This window comes from Humulus lupulus, chromosome 4 (assembly GCF_963169125.1).
Source record: "Humulus lupulus chromosome 4, drHumLupu1.1, whole genome shotgun sequence".
In the NCBI taxonomy this organism is placed as follows: Eukaryota; Viridiplantae; Streptophyta; class Magnoliopsida; order Rosales; family Cannabaceae; genus Humulus; species Humulus lupulus.
Window position 1 is genome coordinate 72,808,128 of NC_084796.1, and position 17,608 is coordinate 72,825,735.

The window sequence follows — 17,608 nt, forward strand, 5'->3', positions numbered from 1 at the left end:
AAGTCGAACACACTGGCTCTTAGCATATCTTCCAGGGTCTGAATTGTTTGTTCCCTTTGACCGTCTATTTGCGGGTGGAAAGAAGTATTGAACTTCATTTTAGTACCCAACCTCGTTTGGATTCTATTCCAGAATGTCGAGGTAAAACGTCCATCGCGATCTGATAAGATGGAGTTGGGTACACCATTCGGTCTCATTATTTCTGCAATGTAAATATCTGCTAACTTATGTGCCCCATATGTTACCTTGATCGGCAAGAAATGAGCAAACTTAGTCAGCTTATCTACGATAACCCAAATGGCATTGTGCCCCTTGGGAGTGGTTGTTAGACTTGTGACAAAGTCCATAGTGACCATCTCCCACTTCCATTCGAGAATTTCTAAGGGTTGTAACAATCCGGCTGGCTGTTGATGCTCGGTCTTTGTCTGCTGACAAGTCAAGCAGTGTGCCACATATTCTGTCGTCTCTTTTTTTCATCCCAGGCCACAAAAAATACTTCTTCAAGTTTTGGTACATTTTCATGGTACCCGGATGCATGGCATAAAGAGCATTATGTCCCTCGAAAAAGATCTGCTTCTTGATCTCGTCATCGTCCGGAACACATATTCTGCCCTTAAACCCCAATACTCCATCTTCGGAGATATAGAATCCTGGTAACCCCTCGTTTCTCACTTCGTACATCAATCCTTGAACCCAAGGATCGACTAATTGCCTGCCTTTTATAGCTTCCATAATGGTAGGCTTGATAGAGAGGTTAGCCAATTGACCAACTACTATCTCTAAATCCAAGGTAGCAAGGTCGGCTTGTAACTGCGGCGAAATATCTTTCACTGTCATCACGTAACCACTTGGTTGTCGACTCAATGCATCTGCCACCTTGTTTGCTTTTCCTAGGTGGTACAGAATGTCGCAGTCATAGTCTTTAAACAATTCCAACCATCGACGATGTCTCATATTCAATTCCTTTTGAGTGAAGAAATACTTCAGGCTTTTGTGATCAGTGTAGATGTCGCAGTGTATCCTGTACAGGTAGTGCCTCCAAATTTTAAGTGCAAAAACCACTGCTGCAAGTTCCAGGTCATGAGTGGGATAGTTCTTCTTGTAATTCTTTAGCTGTCAAGAAGCATAAGAAATTACTTTTTCGTGCTGCATCAGCACTGCTCCCAACCCTCAGCCTCGCTATAAATCATATATCCCTATGTGCCATTAGGGATTGTCAGCACTGGGGCAGTCGTCAATCTTGTTTTCAGCTCCTGAAAACTATTCTCACACTTGTCAGTCCATTCATATTTGATGTTTTTATAGGTGAGGCCAGTCATTGGTGTGGCTATTTTGGATCATCCTTCCACAAATTGCCGGTAATATCCCGCAAACCCAAGAAAACTTCTAACCTCATCAGCATTTTTCGGAGGTTTCCACTGCTTAACTGGTTCTATTTTGGTGGGATCTACTGAAATTCTGTCTCCCGACACTATGTGCCCCAGAAAACTTACTTTCTCTAGCCAAAATTTGCACTTCAAAAACTTAGCGTAAAGCTTTTCGTCTCGCAGATGCTGGAGGACCAGTTCGAGATGTGTTGCATGCTCTTCCTGGCTTTTTGAGTATATTAGAATATCATCAATGAACACAACAACAAACTTATCCAAATACTCACAAAGTACGCGATTCATGAGATCCATTAATGCTGCAGGTGCATTGGTTAGTCCAAAGGACATCACTAAGAACTTGTAGTGACCGTAGCGCATTCTGAAGGCCGTCTTTGGTACATTTGTATCCTTAACCTTGAGCTGATGATAGCCTAATCACAGGTCTAATTTGGAAAATACTGACACTCCTTGTAGTTGATCGAAAAGATCGTCAATCCTCGGTAATGGATATCGGGTCTTGATTGTCACTTTGTTCAACTCCTGATAGTCAATGCACATTCTCATCGAGCCGTCTTTCTTCTTCACAAATAAGATCGGGGCTCCCCATGGAGAATGGCTTGGCCTTATGAACTTCTTGTCCAGTAACTCTTGCAATTGCGACTGTAACTCCTTGAGTTCAACTGGTGCCATTCTGTAAGGAGTCTTTGAGATCGGCGCAATTCCCATAATTAACTCTGTCTTAAACATGATCTTTCGGTCTGGTGGAATCCCTGGGAGATCTTTAAGAAATACTTCGGGAAACTTGCACACAACCGATACATCAAATGGTTATTGACTCGTCTCTTTATCCTTATTCACTATGTTTGCCATAAAACTAATGCATCCACCACTCAAAAAACTTATCGCCTTCATCGCAGAAATCATGGGACACTTCTTTTCTCCTGACGTACCCTTGAACTCAAATGGTTCTTCTCCTACTGGGGTGAATACCATTTTTTTGCACTTGCAATTGATAACTGCTCCATATCAAGTTAACCAATCCATCCCAAATATGACATCGTATTCATGTAGGTCCAATACTAACAAATCATATCAGATGGTCCAGCTCCTTTGTCGCTTTGCGTAAGCACATAAACTCGAGGTGGAGCTCCAATTTGTTTCTGTTAGTCATTTCCATTGACCTTGGCTGGCATTTGGCAATCCTTAGGAAAGTGTCCTAGCTTTCCATAGTTAAAACATACTCCACACTCACCCCGATGGCGTCGGTTACACTTGTTGCATAGTGGCCATTGTTCAAACTCACGTCTTGGCTGTTTGTTGTGACTAGCCATTGCCTGATTGGGAGGTCCCCCTTTTCTTTTGTTATTTCCCCCAAAAATTGGTCTTGTGCCTCTTGGATTGTTTGTTCACCCCATGTTCTGGCCGAACTTTGGGTTGAACTTTCCCCTTGGGCCATTCTGATTGGCCTGAAACTTTCCGGGGTTCTTGGGTGTGTACCTTCTATCTTCATTCTTCTGTGGTTCTGGCTTGTCTGACACGGCCCAAGACTCTTGGCGAAGAGCCTATTCTACAGGTTCGACATACATCTCCAGGCCAGTTTTACCAGTGTCTACACACCTTGCAATGTCTCTGCGTAGGCCCTTCATAAAACTCCAGTTCTTATTCTCTTCAGTGTTCACCTGGTTCTTCGCGAACCTAGAAAGTTGGTCAAATTTTCGAACGTAGTCCTGCACGCTTGACGTTCCCTGCTTTAGATTAGTGAATTCATTCACTTTGTGCTCGATCACTGCCTTACTAAAGTACTTTCCATTGAACAAGGTCAAGAACTCTAGCCATTCCATCTCGGCAATATTATGCCCTTTCTTGGCTGTGTCCCACCAGATGCGGGCGTCTTTTCTCAGCATATAGGCCGCACAAACTACCTTCTCTCTCTCGGTAGTTCCAATGACGTCAAAGATCCTTTCCAAAATACTGATCCATTCCTCTGCCATTGATGGGTCACTGCTCCCCTCAAATATAGGTAGATTCTAGTTGCCAAATCTTTCTGATATAGGTTTCACTCGGGCAGCTCTTGGTGCTTCTACTGGCAGTACTGGTTGCTCTATGACAACCTGCGGGCCAAAATTCTATTCTTGATTGTTTTCAGGTGGTACTTCGTTGTTATAAGAATTATTGGGTGGCATGGGGAGTCATCCCAAAAGGGTGTTAATCTTTTAGCTTGGAGGGCATCAGCATCCTCCTGTCTCTTTTGCCCTCTTTCAATTTGGGCTCCCTACATCTCCACTAGCCTTTGCAAATTATTTATCTGCTCGGCTATCTCACGAACTTTAGCAGCTTGGTTTTGAGCTCTAGCAGCAGGCACGTTCTGAGTTCTATCAGCAGGCGCGGCCTGGCCTCAGCCAGCAACACCCCTTCCTCTTTGAGCTCTTGTCCTTACTATTTGTTTGATTTCAAATCAAAAGCTCCTAAACGCATAAGGACGAGAAGTTAATATTGACATAGATAGTTAATTAACCTAATTAAGCACGCCCAGCATATCAAGCACAACCAGCAATCAACACTTTTTAACAAAAGTTAGCAACTTCATTTCGTAACCTATACCCTATACAACAACGTTTTAAGTTTGGGGCGGCCAGTCTAAGGGATTTACAAAATTAGCCCTAAAAAGACAGACTTATATCCCTGCTAGACCAATTACTAATTTCCTTAATCATATACAAGGTAGGTACATATTTCAAAAGTAGGTGGGTTTCTAACACCTATGCAGCACCTAACACCTAGTCGGTGTCGCTGTCAGTGGCCATATCAGAACCTTCATCAGGATCCTCCTCAGGATCTTCCTTGGGATCTTCCTAAGGATCCTCCTCAGAATCTTCTTCGGGATCTTCCTTAGGGTCCTCCTAGGGATCTTCCTCAGGATCCTCCTCGGGATCTTCCTCAATCTTTTGCATCGTCTCTTCATAAGAAATTTCCCTTTCGCCGAGTTCGTCATTAGCCACTTCCTCTTCTGGCAAGTTCTCAACTACCACTGGGTTTGCTGCCGCTTGTCGTTGTGCTGCCTCTATCGCATATGCATGGGCGTTCTGCCCAACAGAGAGCTCGTGGAAGTCTATATGCCACCTTGACCTCCCACCTAGAGGTCCAAAGGTAATATCTATGGATATTCTAAAGGTAGTCCAATATGGAATGGCAGGCCTCAAGTGCCTCTCTTGGTACCACAGAAAAGTTGAGCCTCTCAGGTATAAACTTGCCAATCCTACCCTGAACCTATGGGGGGTACTGATGTCCTCGGAAATGGTGTCCAACGAGTAAGTCCATGCCCAAACTTCATTGTCAAGTTTTTATCTTGCAATAAGCAAAATTTTACTTTTTACCGTAAGTTCCAAAATCTCAATTTTTTGCACTAAGTGTGAAAACCCTATTTTCACATTTTTAACTACATACTTTGTTAGGTCATAACTTGAAATTTACTTACCCAATTGTTACCAAAATTTCCCAATTCCCTTTTTGGTATGCGTTTTAGGTCTTTGTAAAATCTTAGGTCAAAAGGAGCATTTTTTATTGGTGAAATTATTTTCCAACAATGAGGTAAAAAATGACCTTATTTCCAAGTCCTTATTTTTTTCAAACTTTGACAGTTAATAACTTTCAAGCCGTTTAGTATTTTCTTACCAAATTTTATAGTGGAATACTTGATCATGCCAGTAATATGTCCACCAAATTTTAGAAAAAAGAGGGTTCATTTGCCCTATATAGTGGCTGTCCAAACTTGGTTCAACAATTAAGAATACGTAAAAAACAGTTTTTTTTACCTACACTTTGAAATAGAATAACTCACTCATTTTAAACATTTTTGACAGTTTCAAAAGTTCAATTTTATGTACGAAATCTCAAAAACATCACAGTATAATTAAATTTTTCAAAATCATTATACAGTAGATGCTTAACCGCTTGGAAGTCACGGCTCAAAACATGTATTTTGTTTTAAGGTTTCTAACAAAACCCTTGGGGGTTTTGGTCCCTATTATCAAAAATCAACATACAAGGATCATAAAAATTATAAAAAACTACCATAACCTTATTACATCACCGATAAGAAACTTTGAGCATTAAATATACAAAATAATGCTTAAAAATAAAAACCCTACAACAAAATCATAAAAAGTAAAAATTTTACCTCTTTGTTGTTCTTGCTTAAGGTTTGGATCTTCCTATTAGCTTTGGATCCTTCAAAAACCTTTCAAAACCTTAACCAACTCCCTCCAACAAAATAGATGATTAGATATTTGAAAATCTATGGTTAAAACTTTACAAAAGTCTAGTTTATGGAAACTTTACCTTAGGGAAAACCCATCCTAGACCAAGGCTTTAATGCTTCCAATCCTCCTTAGTGTTCTTGAGGTTGAAGATGGAGAGAAAACTTGAGAGAGTTTTAAAAAAGATGATAGTGAAAGAGAGAGAGTGGTCGGTTTTAGGGGGGGGGGGTTAGAAGAGTTTATACAACTCCAAAATTATCCTAGAAGCCTCAAGTGTTTTACTACCCACTTGCCTTAACCCTTATCTTTAAATTGGGATTAAACTAAAAAAAATTTGGTCCACCCAAAAAAACCATATCACATGGCCGGCCACCCATTTGTTTTATTTGTAATCATATTTTTTTTTATATAAATGTTAATAAATAATTCCTAAGAAGAAAAATCCAATTTGACTTCCTATAACATTTTTCACTCTTATTAAGTTTTAAACACAAAACTTAACAAATAATTAAATTAAATGTCTCTCAAATTTAATTTAATTAATCACACAATAAAATTTAACCTAAGGTCCATACATGGAATAAAATACCCCGTCTCGGTAAAATTAAGCATTTAACACAAAATGCCCTAAAAATTCCATTTTCCCTTAGGTTTATTATTTTATACCAAACTTTAATTTTTATGAATGTATTTTATGCCCAAAATATATTTTCCATAGTTTTTCATTTTATTTTCCGAGATTTTTTCCTGATCAGGGTTTTTGGGTCGGTCCAAGACTGAAAGTCTTATCTTGACTTTTAAATCACAAAATTCATATTTTGGCTAGCAATAACTCATGGAATAATTTCCAAACAAATATAATATTATATAAAATAATATTCATAACTCGGGGAAAAAATCCCAACCCGAGTCGTTTAAAGGTACCCGAAAACGCATGACGTTACAGAGAAAATGTGTAATTTTGTACATGGGTCTTGCATTTTTTTTTTAAATATGACATATGCTGAAATTTTAGTATTTAAAAGTTGTGAAAGTTGAAGTTTAAAAGTATTTAATATATGGTTTCTTGAAAATGTACATAATATGAGTTCTTTTACCAAGTTTACATAATTATGAATAAACCATCTCTAGAAAAGAAAATAAATATGTCACATTTTATTAGTCTAAAGAAAAACATTATTTTCTCAATTTCCCAAATTAAAAAGAGAGCTTTTATAAAGTTAATTAATTATTTTGAAAAGTGGGTTTCTAAAATAAGTTATTAAATAATAAACAGGTTTATTATTTTGTACAATTTAAGCTATGATCATTATGAATAAATAAATTTTGTAATAAAATTTAAGTAGGGCATTGATATGATTTAAAAGAATAATTAATAGTAGCTAAGTTGGTAATTTAGTTTAATATTTATAATGCTTGTTGAATTTATGTGAAATTGACAAGAAAATAATAGAATTAATATTACCAACTTTAAGCAAGTTTTTAAGAATAGTTTCACGTACACATGTTACATGCAAGAGTACTTTTTCACGCATTTACGTGTTATTTGATTAAATGCATGATGCTTGATTAAAAAATCATTAAAGATTAACTAGCAGAAACAACATTATTCTTTTGTGATTTTATGTGAGAATTGAAGTATGTTTTCTGTTAGGGCTAAGTTGTAGTGAAACTTGTGTGGTGGGTTAGGTGCCACGTGTGCATGGCCCATGCACACGTGGGGTATGCTTGTATGTTGTGCGTAGTCTTACTTGATATTAAGATGAGTGTTTGATTGATTATTCTAGGCTCGTTGTGAAGCTATCTCACTAGTTTAATAGCTTAGACTTGAGGTAAGGAAGGTAGTTTGATTCTTATGTTAAATTTATGAATGGTTAGAATTGATCTTGATTTTATGAGATGAACTGTACGTTATTGATATGATGAATTATTGTATTCAAAGAGCAGAGTGTCGGTAGCGTGCTAAACACGGCACAACAATAGGAGTTACTAAGGTATGATGTAACTCATAGGGCAAATGCGCCAACAGGCCCAAAGGCAAGAGGAGGTTATTTTGGAACCTGAGATCCTGGTTACCTCATACAGATATAGCTTATATGTTTATTTTGTTGATCATATGAAGAATATGTTTATTATGGAATATGTTAAATTTAGTTTAATGTTATGATGCTGAGATTAGTTTGTTTTATGATTATTGATTGTATTCATGATTGTACTTTCTTACTGGACTTTAAACTCACCCCCTTACTTTCTGCCTTTCAGGTAATTTGGAACATAAAACACATTCCTACTGGGTTTGTCAAAACCTTATGACTTTGGGCGATGCATCGCCTCCTAGGAGGCAATGCAATACAACCCACACTGCCCAAAATGCTCATAATTGGCCTTAAACACCTCCAAATGATCCCAAACTTTTTGGGCATCCTTAGATACCTCATTGGCTACTTTGAACCCAAAAACACAATTTTTAAGTGCCTACAATTGAAACTTAAATTTCACATCTTCACTATATGAAATTACTAAGTGTTTTACGCCTAGCTTGTATAACAACACTTAGCCTTTGTATTTAACCAATCATAACATTTCCCCACTTGGTTAAATACAAACATCAACCTCTAGCTCAAAATAGTATTGATTCCTAAAGTAAAGTGCCTTTCGACTTGAACTTTACCTTAGTGAAAATACCAGAAAGTCTTATCGAAATCATTGGTAGCGTAAAAGCTTCAACCAAGTATTCCTTATGATGAAACCGGTGATACTTCGCACACCTCCACTAGATCTTTTGTTTTGCCACTTTCTTGGCTTAGCCCTCATATGTCCATGTGCTCATCCCTCATGAACTTTCTAGTGAGAAATTCCAACTCCCATGAGAGGCATCACCACCTCTAAGTTCACATAGATGAAGTTCTTACAACATATTTGCTACCTTTATATATGCTTGTTCAATTGAACTTCATTAAAATCTCTAGGCTTAACCCTCACTCGGTAGCAACCAACACTAACCATCTTGGATGTAACTCACAAAAGCTTTAGTGTTGAAACCATTCACTTATCAATGACTTTTTCTTACCCATTGAACTCTTTCCCTTGATTTTTACAAGCTTGGAGTTGGATTGCCATCATTGGTGAATCTCTCATTCTAGGAGTTTTAGTCCTATCCCTTTTGAAGTGGAACTTACTAACCTTCTCACAAGAGGTTTTGTAAATGGATCCGCTAAGTTCTCACTTGTCTTAACATATGAGATTGACATGATTCCATCTTAAATCAATTGTCTCACATATTCATGTCTTAGACTAATGTGTCTAGACTTCCCATTATACACACTATTATATGCTCTTGGAAGAGTGAATTAACTATCACAATGTATCGAGATCATTGATACCATATATGCGATAAAATGGACATCCAACATGAGATCCCTAAGCCACTCAACCTCTTTTGTAAAATGCCCTATCTTATTATCATTTGCAAAAGACTACTATTAATGCTTATTTATAAAAATGCCAACAATTATCCAAATGTTCAATGGGGCCTTATTAAAACATGCAATATGACCCATTTGTTTAAAACAAAACATAATTCCTTTTATGCATTTTATAAGAGAAAATAGCAAAAGCCCCACCGAAATTTAAATAAACATAGTAAAACTCATAAAATGTCTATTGGCGTTCCTAAATCGTTTTTGTTCATAACCCCCACGACATACACACTTTACTTTGGAACTCCCCAGATCACCATGCGTGCCAAACAGAAATCCTATATAAGAAAAACTGCTTTCAATAAGGCTGAAACAATATTATGAAAGACATAACATAACATTTTTTTATGTGTTAAGGAAAACGGTGTTATCGTAAGTCAGAGTATTTTTCATAATATTTTTTCTACTTATAAAAATGAATAATAGTATAGTTTATGATAACACTTTTTTCACATTATAATAATATTTTTATAAGATTTACTAGTTATTATGTTTATTAGTTGACATAACACATTTTCCTACTTATATAGAAGTATTATATTTTACTATACTATAATACTTTTATGACATTATATGGATCTTTAGATAAACTCAGTTGTGGTATATATTATCTTATATGACATTGTTTTTACTTACACAAAAATGAATCAGGAAAAAATCGATATCAAAAAACGTATTAGTAAATTTTTATTGATTTCTTGAATAAAATTACATATTTAGCCTAATTTAGGCTTAGAAATTCATATTACAAGATAAATTTTACTCAGTGAGAATTCCATCATTAGATAACATTATATAAATATTTTAATTTTTAACAAAACTTTACTTGTAGTGACCATGCCTTTCAATGCCATTTGGAATGTTCCATCCTAAAAAAACAAACAATAAAGACAAATAGAATTTAGCCTTGAAGAACCAAGACAAAATTTTACTAAACATAAGCTTTCAAAAGATGGTAATTATTCTCTACAAACTCTGACAAAAAAAAAAAAATGCACAAACCATTTGTCAAGTTCATTAACCAAATAAAAGGTTCAATGTTTGTTAGTCTATTTAACTGACTTCTATCGAGTATAGAATTCCTAATTTTACTACATATATGATAAATGATGAAGAACATAAAGTACAATAAGCGAGCTAATAAAATATGCATTAATACTAAGACCATAATTTGATATCATTATCAATGTTCCTAGTCCATATTCTATAGACAAATCTATTATATTTTTACCAAGTTGGTTTCACATGCCAAGAAGATAAACAATTATGCCCTAACATATGTGACAATGTGCGGGCTAACAAAATATTAAACTACACATTTATATCAAATTGTAACATAAAAGTAGACTTGATCATATCAAAGTAAACTACAATTATGCTCTATTTGAAGCCTATCATTCAAAATCTCACAAGTAAAGGCGCACTACCGTACCAAAACCAAGTCAGGTTTTCAATCAACTTATTCTGCCCAATAATATTGGCTTCTCATTGTAAATTCCATTTTTGGCAAATTATATTTGAAAAAATAGTTTTTGATTTATTTCTTGTAATCCCGACATTCAATAGAAGATTATTTCATTTTTATTATGTTCACATTTATGTTCTGATTATAAAAGAGCTAATTATATCAATCTGTTATATTTATAGAAGGTTTGACAATATACTTAGCTTTTAACATATGAATCAAATAATAAATGTTGATTTATTTTATATCTGGCTGATTTCATTTGACAATCTGATTCTTATGACCAAATTTCAACAGATAGGAACAGATTGATCCTCATTAAAACCAAAGATAGGATCTTGCAATGACAGCTCAGATATGGACTGATCTATAGCTACAGATATTCTATCTGTTTCGTCAGATCTCAGATGATTCAATGTAATGGATTTATTATTTAAGAAAACATTTCCTAGTGAGCTGTGTGCGTTCAGACCTAGTAATGTCTTATGTGAGTATATTTGTGTATAAATAATTACCATAGTAGCCTTGTCAAGGTGAAATCTTTTGTCTATTCTAAAATGTATTTTACATCTTTAGAAAAATAGTGTTTATTTTTTAGAGGTTAGTGGTTCGACTATACCTCTGTTATTTTGTGTCTTTGTATGTGTTCTGTGTATTGAAACAATTCAACAAAGAGAAGAACAAAGAGCAAACCTTCGCGAGAAGGTTCATCCTAGTCTTGCCTCGGGAGGAAGCAAGGACTCTTCAAGCAAATCGAAAGGAGTTCGAGTTCTTGAAGTTTCAGCAAGGTTCATTCATCAAGTAGAAAATACATCAAGCTTGCGGCATAAAACTAGAGGGAGTCTAATCTTTGCTTAAGTCAAATACTTTGTATTTTTTAGAAACTTTATTAATGAATCTTATCTCTAAGTATGGCCCCGTGGACTAGTAATATCCTAAAGGATATTAAAATCACGTAAAAAAACTCTGTGTTTTTTATTTTTCTGTTTTATCATTCTCTTGTGTATTTATGTAGTTTCTCTTGTGTATTTATATAGTTACGGAATCTCTATCTGTAGCTACAAAATATCTGTTCCAGTACCAACTTTTTATTCCGCATTTAATTAAATATAAAATTGGTAACATTAAAATACAGAATTTCACTCTTCAATCAAAATACCACACAAATCATTCCTGTAATCTTTGTTACAACATTGAAATTTATAGATGTAATCATATTAACAAGTGAGCCAAGAGATAGATATTTATCAATATAAGCCTAAAGAATGTCTTGAAACATACTTGGTGTGTAAGTTTCATTAATATATATATTGATACGAAAACTGATGTGGCAACTATAATGGGAAAGCTCATAGACAATATGATTACTAAACATTATATAAAATATTAATATTTGGTTGAACATCACACAATTTGTCACGTTATCTAAAAGGCTTGGATTCTTCTTTTTAATACACAATACAAAACATAAGCCATTTTAACCCCATTATTTTTTTAATGTACAACCATACAAAAAGGTTGATACAATAATTACAAAAGTCGCCATCAATTTAATATATAATTCCAAATTGACTTTTTTATAGATGAAACAATAAGACATAGAAATTATTCATTACAATCATTATTTTATTCAATATGGTGTATTATTATTTGATTGATTGAATATAGGAATTAGTATATTATCAATTACTCAACAGTGACTCATAAAGTTCAGCAATTATTAAATCTAGTCTTTGATTATTGCTGCTCTAATTCTATAGCAGGTGATCTTTTTATTGTTTGAAGCAACTAATTTATTTTATTGTCTTAAATAGTCAGAAAAATGCAGTAACCAAATTATTTCATATTATCTCAAACTAAGTCTAAGAATGCATAACTATCATAGCATAATATCACATAAGCCTCAAAAGCTATGAAAATCAAATTATGAGCAAAAACAAATATCATGATAGAAATATACAAAGCAAAATATTAACTGTATTCAATACAATTAGATGACTTAACAATAAAAAAATGTCTCTCATTTGTTAACACTCTTCCCCAAATGTCTATCCCTTAACCAAAAAAATCTCAATAAAAAACGGGTACTGGCTGGAGAAAAGAGACTATCCAATTAGGAGGAGAACGAAGAGCTCTTTAGGGACAGGTAGTCCAAAAGAGAAAGGGAGTGTAAAAGTGAAAAGTTCATGTCTAAAGTTAGAAAAAAAATTTGTCGAAAGATAAAAAATAATTACACAAAAATTAAAGAATAGACAGCCTCTCGGCACCCGAATTATGACCACACTATATGACCTAAATAATTTGCGATGTCAAAAATTCCCCCTAAACTATATACATTACTAAAATATGGGACTTCTATTATATTTTTTCCTAGGTGGCTAACAAATTGTTGATGTGGCACTGCCATGTCTAGAATAATTAGCAATGTTGCCTCTCAAACTTTGATCACTACCAAATTGTGTCATTTTTTATTAAAATTAATTCTTTTTAAGAAATTCTAATTTTTTTCCTTAAAAATAATAATTATACCCTTAAAAATAAAAAAATACATTTTAAAAGATTAAAAAAAATAAACAATTCTAAAGGTTTCAAATCAATTAAATAAATTGTTAGATACTCAAAAATTAAAAATATAATTAATAACAAATAACTTTTTTTTTACTTTTTCTTTTCTTTTATAATATAAAATAAATATATCTTAAAATAAAAATTAAAAATAAATCCTAAAACAAAGTTTGTTCTCCTTCGTCCTCCTCCTCTAAAATTAAAAGTTTTTTTTTATTGAAGTCATTCCTCATTCGTCCTCCTCTTTAATTAAACGTTTTTCTTTGTTTTAGTATTTTGGGTTTATACATTTTTGGACCTTGTGTTTTGTCCAATAACCTATTTGGACCCTGTGTTTTAACAAATGACTTTTTGGACCCTGTGTTTTGTGAATGATTCAAATAGAACTCTAAACTCGATTTTGGTCAAAGTTTTCTGAGCTAAAATTACAAATAATTCACCAAACTAACAATTTAAAACAAAAATAAAATCATTTTTCCTAATAACTGTAATGTTATATTCAATTTATCATTCATTAAAATTGAGTTTAGGGGTCTATTTGAACCATTTTACAAAACACAGAGTCCAAAAAGGAATTTGTCAAAACACAGGGTCCAAACAAGTAATGAGACAAAACATAGACTCCAAAAAGGTATAAACTCTAATATTTATTTTAAACTTTCATTCTAAAATAGATTTATTTTATATTGTAAAAGAAAAGAAAAACTAAAACTAAAACAATGTTATTTGTTATTATTGAAATTTATAATTTTTTAAGAATTTAATTATTATTTTTTTAATAAAAGGGGTATTATTTGGTTGCAATCAAAGTTCGGGGGGCAAAATTGCTAATTATTCTACACATGACATTGCTATATCAACAAACAAAATGTCATATCATCAATCTGTTAGACACCTAGGACGAAATCTAATAGAAGTCTCATATTTCAGTAATGTGCATAGTTCGGGGAGAATTTTTAAAATTGTGAATCCTTTGGGGGCACGATCATATAGTGGTCATAGTTTGGGGGGCAAAGATGCTATTTATTCAAAATTAAATTTTCAGATTTAGTGGGCTTTAGGTGGAAAGCTACCGCCTCTTTTTTTTAGTTTCCTAAATTTATTATAATACTTTTTAAATACCCTAACATTTTGGTAATTGTACCGTGTATTTCATTTAGGAGGAAAGCTACCGCCACTTTTTTTTAGTTACCTAAATTTATTATATTACTTTTTTAAATACCCTAACATTTTGGTAATTGTACCATGTATTTCATTTACTTATTATAATACTTTTTCAATAAAGTTATATTAATGTGTTGTGTAAATGGTATTTTGTTGTAGTATGTGTTTTGAGGGTCTAAACTCTAATCTCATTGGTTAGACCTGACCACTGTGCCTACTCTGTAAAAGGGTTCTCATAGAGTTTCGAAAGACTTGATCACTCCCTCAAATCTCTATAACCTCTCTTTCTCTTTAGCTTTCAAGATCTTAAGTTTTCTCCAAGAAACTAATAAAGAAGGTGCTTGTCTTTGTGAGTTTAAAGGATTGTTCAATCCCAATTCTCATTTCCTCTTAGAAGGACCTTAAGCGTTCATTAAGGCTAGGAAATAGAGAATTAGGATAGTGATACTCCTCGTGTATAAGCTTTGGTTGTGTTTTGTTGAAGAAGAAGAAGTTCAAAGTGGTATTCTAAGCAAGGTTTTGAAGCTCCAAGAACTTTGGTCTACAAACTAGAGTTTGCATCATCTAACTAATTCTTTTGTTGGTCTCTATCAAGGATATTTTTGTGTAGATTCATTTTTTTTTTTGTGGTGTAATCTCACTATCCCCCAAGATAAATTACATTCTCAGGTATCTTCAGAAAATGAGAGATTATATGCATGTGTTATTCAGGAGGTGAATTAAACCCTACCGGATATATTGATTGTGATTTTTAATAGGATAGAGATAGTTATAAGTCAACGTCTGGATCAATATTCACTCTTGGTGGAGGAGTTATAGCCTGGAGAAGTATTAAATAATCAAGTATTGCAGATTCATCCATGGAAGCCGAATGTATATCTGCTTGTGAAGCACCTAAGGAAGCGGTTTGGCTCAGAAAGTTCTATATTGATCTTGAAGTTGTTCTAGATATGGATAAGTCGCTAATCTTTTACTGTGACAATAGTGGAATGGTATCTTATTCAAAGGAAACAATGAGTAACAAGAGAGGCAAGCATATATAAATGAAATACCATCTTGTCAGAGAGATCGCACATCAGAGTGATGTGACAGTTATGAAGATAGCATCGAAACAGAACCTAGATGGCCCATTACCAAGACATTTCCTGCTGAGTTGTTTGAAAGTCACGTGTGAAATATGGGATTGAGAGAGATGACACTCTTGCTTTAAAGGCAAGTGGGAGATTGTTAAGGTTTATGTCCTAAAAACATGTGTAAAGACATTTTATTCTGGAAATGAATTAAAAGTACATTTTTCTTATAATTGAATGTTTGAATTATTGCTTGAATAATTATTAGAAATATCTGAAAATTTCATATTGATTAATGAGAGTATGATCTTGTATGAGTACGAGAGAGTTAGAGTCATAGATAATGAATAAAATAGTCAGCAATATATCAAAGTAAGGGATATTTAATGAATGGTTGCTAGTACGATTCGTGAAGTATTTATGAAATACATGTGATCTAGATCCAGATTGCTAATTTGGATAGACATCTTAGTGAAGATACTTTATATAATTAGATTATACATGACAAGACAAATGTGAATTAATTTCTTTTTAAATATGTCATTTTCCATAAATATTTAATTCATATAAATACGATGATTATAAGTAGATCAGTCTAAATCCTTAGTAGTCTTGTACTCCTGTTCATGTCTTCTTGGTCTATTGATTCACTCGTTAATGTCTCTTAATACAATGAGGCTAGTAACTTTTATTTTGGAGATTCAATAACATGAATGACTAGGAATATGATCTTAAAATATTTGGAATCCAAGCTTTCCTAAAGGATCGAATATTGGTTCCCTTAAGGGTTAATTCTAAAACTGAATGGTTATTAAGCTCAAATTTATAATATGATTATAAAATAATTGTTCACTAGTGAATTAATGGTACTTAAGGTACAAGAGATAATTAGAATGGTAAAACAGTAATTTTGACTAGCACTAATTTACAAACCAATAGTTTGAGAACAAAACTACATGATGTGATTATGTCAATTGACTACACAAGATAATTCTATAATTACTAAGAGTGCAACTCCACCTATATAGTGGAGTAATAATGGAATTAATAAATAATATTATTTAATTAAATAGATTAATTAATAATCTGATTTATTGGAGCTTAGTTTTATAGATTCATAGTCCCCAAGTCGCCTCTATACAACATTGTCTAAGCTATGGATGTTATTGACAACACAAAATGAGAAATGAGTCATTTTCAAAATGAATTAAGTTTTTGAAACAAAGGTATAATTATATGTATTTAATTAATTAATTAATTTGACTAATATGTTTTATTTGAAAACTATATATTAGTTGAAAATAATACTAATAAGTAATTCACTTAATATTATAAGATAAAAATAATTTTAAATTAACTAATATTTATGTTATTTTTAAATACATAAATACTTTATTTTAATCGGTTGAATAAAGAAATGATCAAAAACAGGGGAGCACAACATGTGCTACACCTTGCACAGTGACCGACACAAGTGAATGTTTAAAATCCTAAATTTGAATCTTTCAAATGTATCAGTTATAAGTTTGACATATTCTTTCATTTTTATTTATTGATTATTTAAAAATATATTTAATTTGATTAAAATATTTATTAAATAAATAAAAACTAAACCTAATAGAAGATACGATATAGAAGAAAAGCCTGGAAAATATAGTGATACTTTTCTCTCTTCTTTAATCATTCTCTCATAGCATTCTCATTTCTCCAATCTTTAGATCTCATGTGTTGAATACATCTAGATAAAAAAATATCCTATTCATTCTATGTGCCCCACACACGTCCTAGTGTCTTGAGGATTGACTTTTAAGAATATGGTGTGGATCTCATTATCTGGATTTATGTGTATCATTTGCCGTATTAAATTTAACAATTATTAATTCCAAATTAAACCAACTACTTCACTATAGTGGTAGTAAGAGTAGATCACATGAGGACTATTAATTCAATTTATCATTCAAGAATGAGAAAGTTAATGGAAATGGGGTTTTCAAATTTTAAGAATTAAAAAGAAACAAGAAAAATTGTAATAGGAATTCAATAATAAAATATAGTGAAGTGGTTATTCTCCACAACTAAACATTCATTCAAGCAATCAATAAAATCATTAAACTTTATTCCCTACCGAATTACCAACTCTAGATAACACAACACCGTCATTACCTCACAATACAATTAATTAAAGCAAATACTCTTAATTAATTCTATTTATTAAACAACCTAAAGGAGAACTCCAAAGATT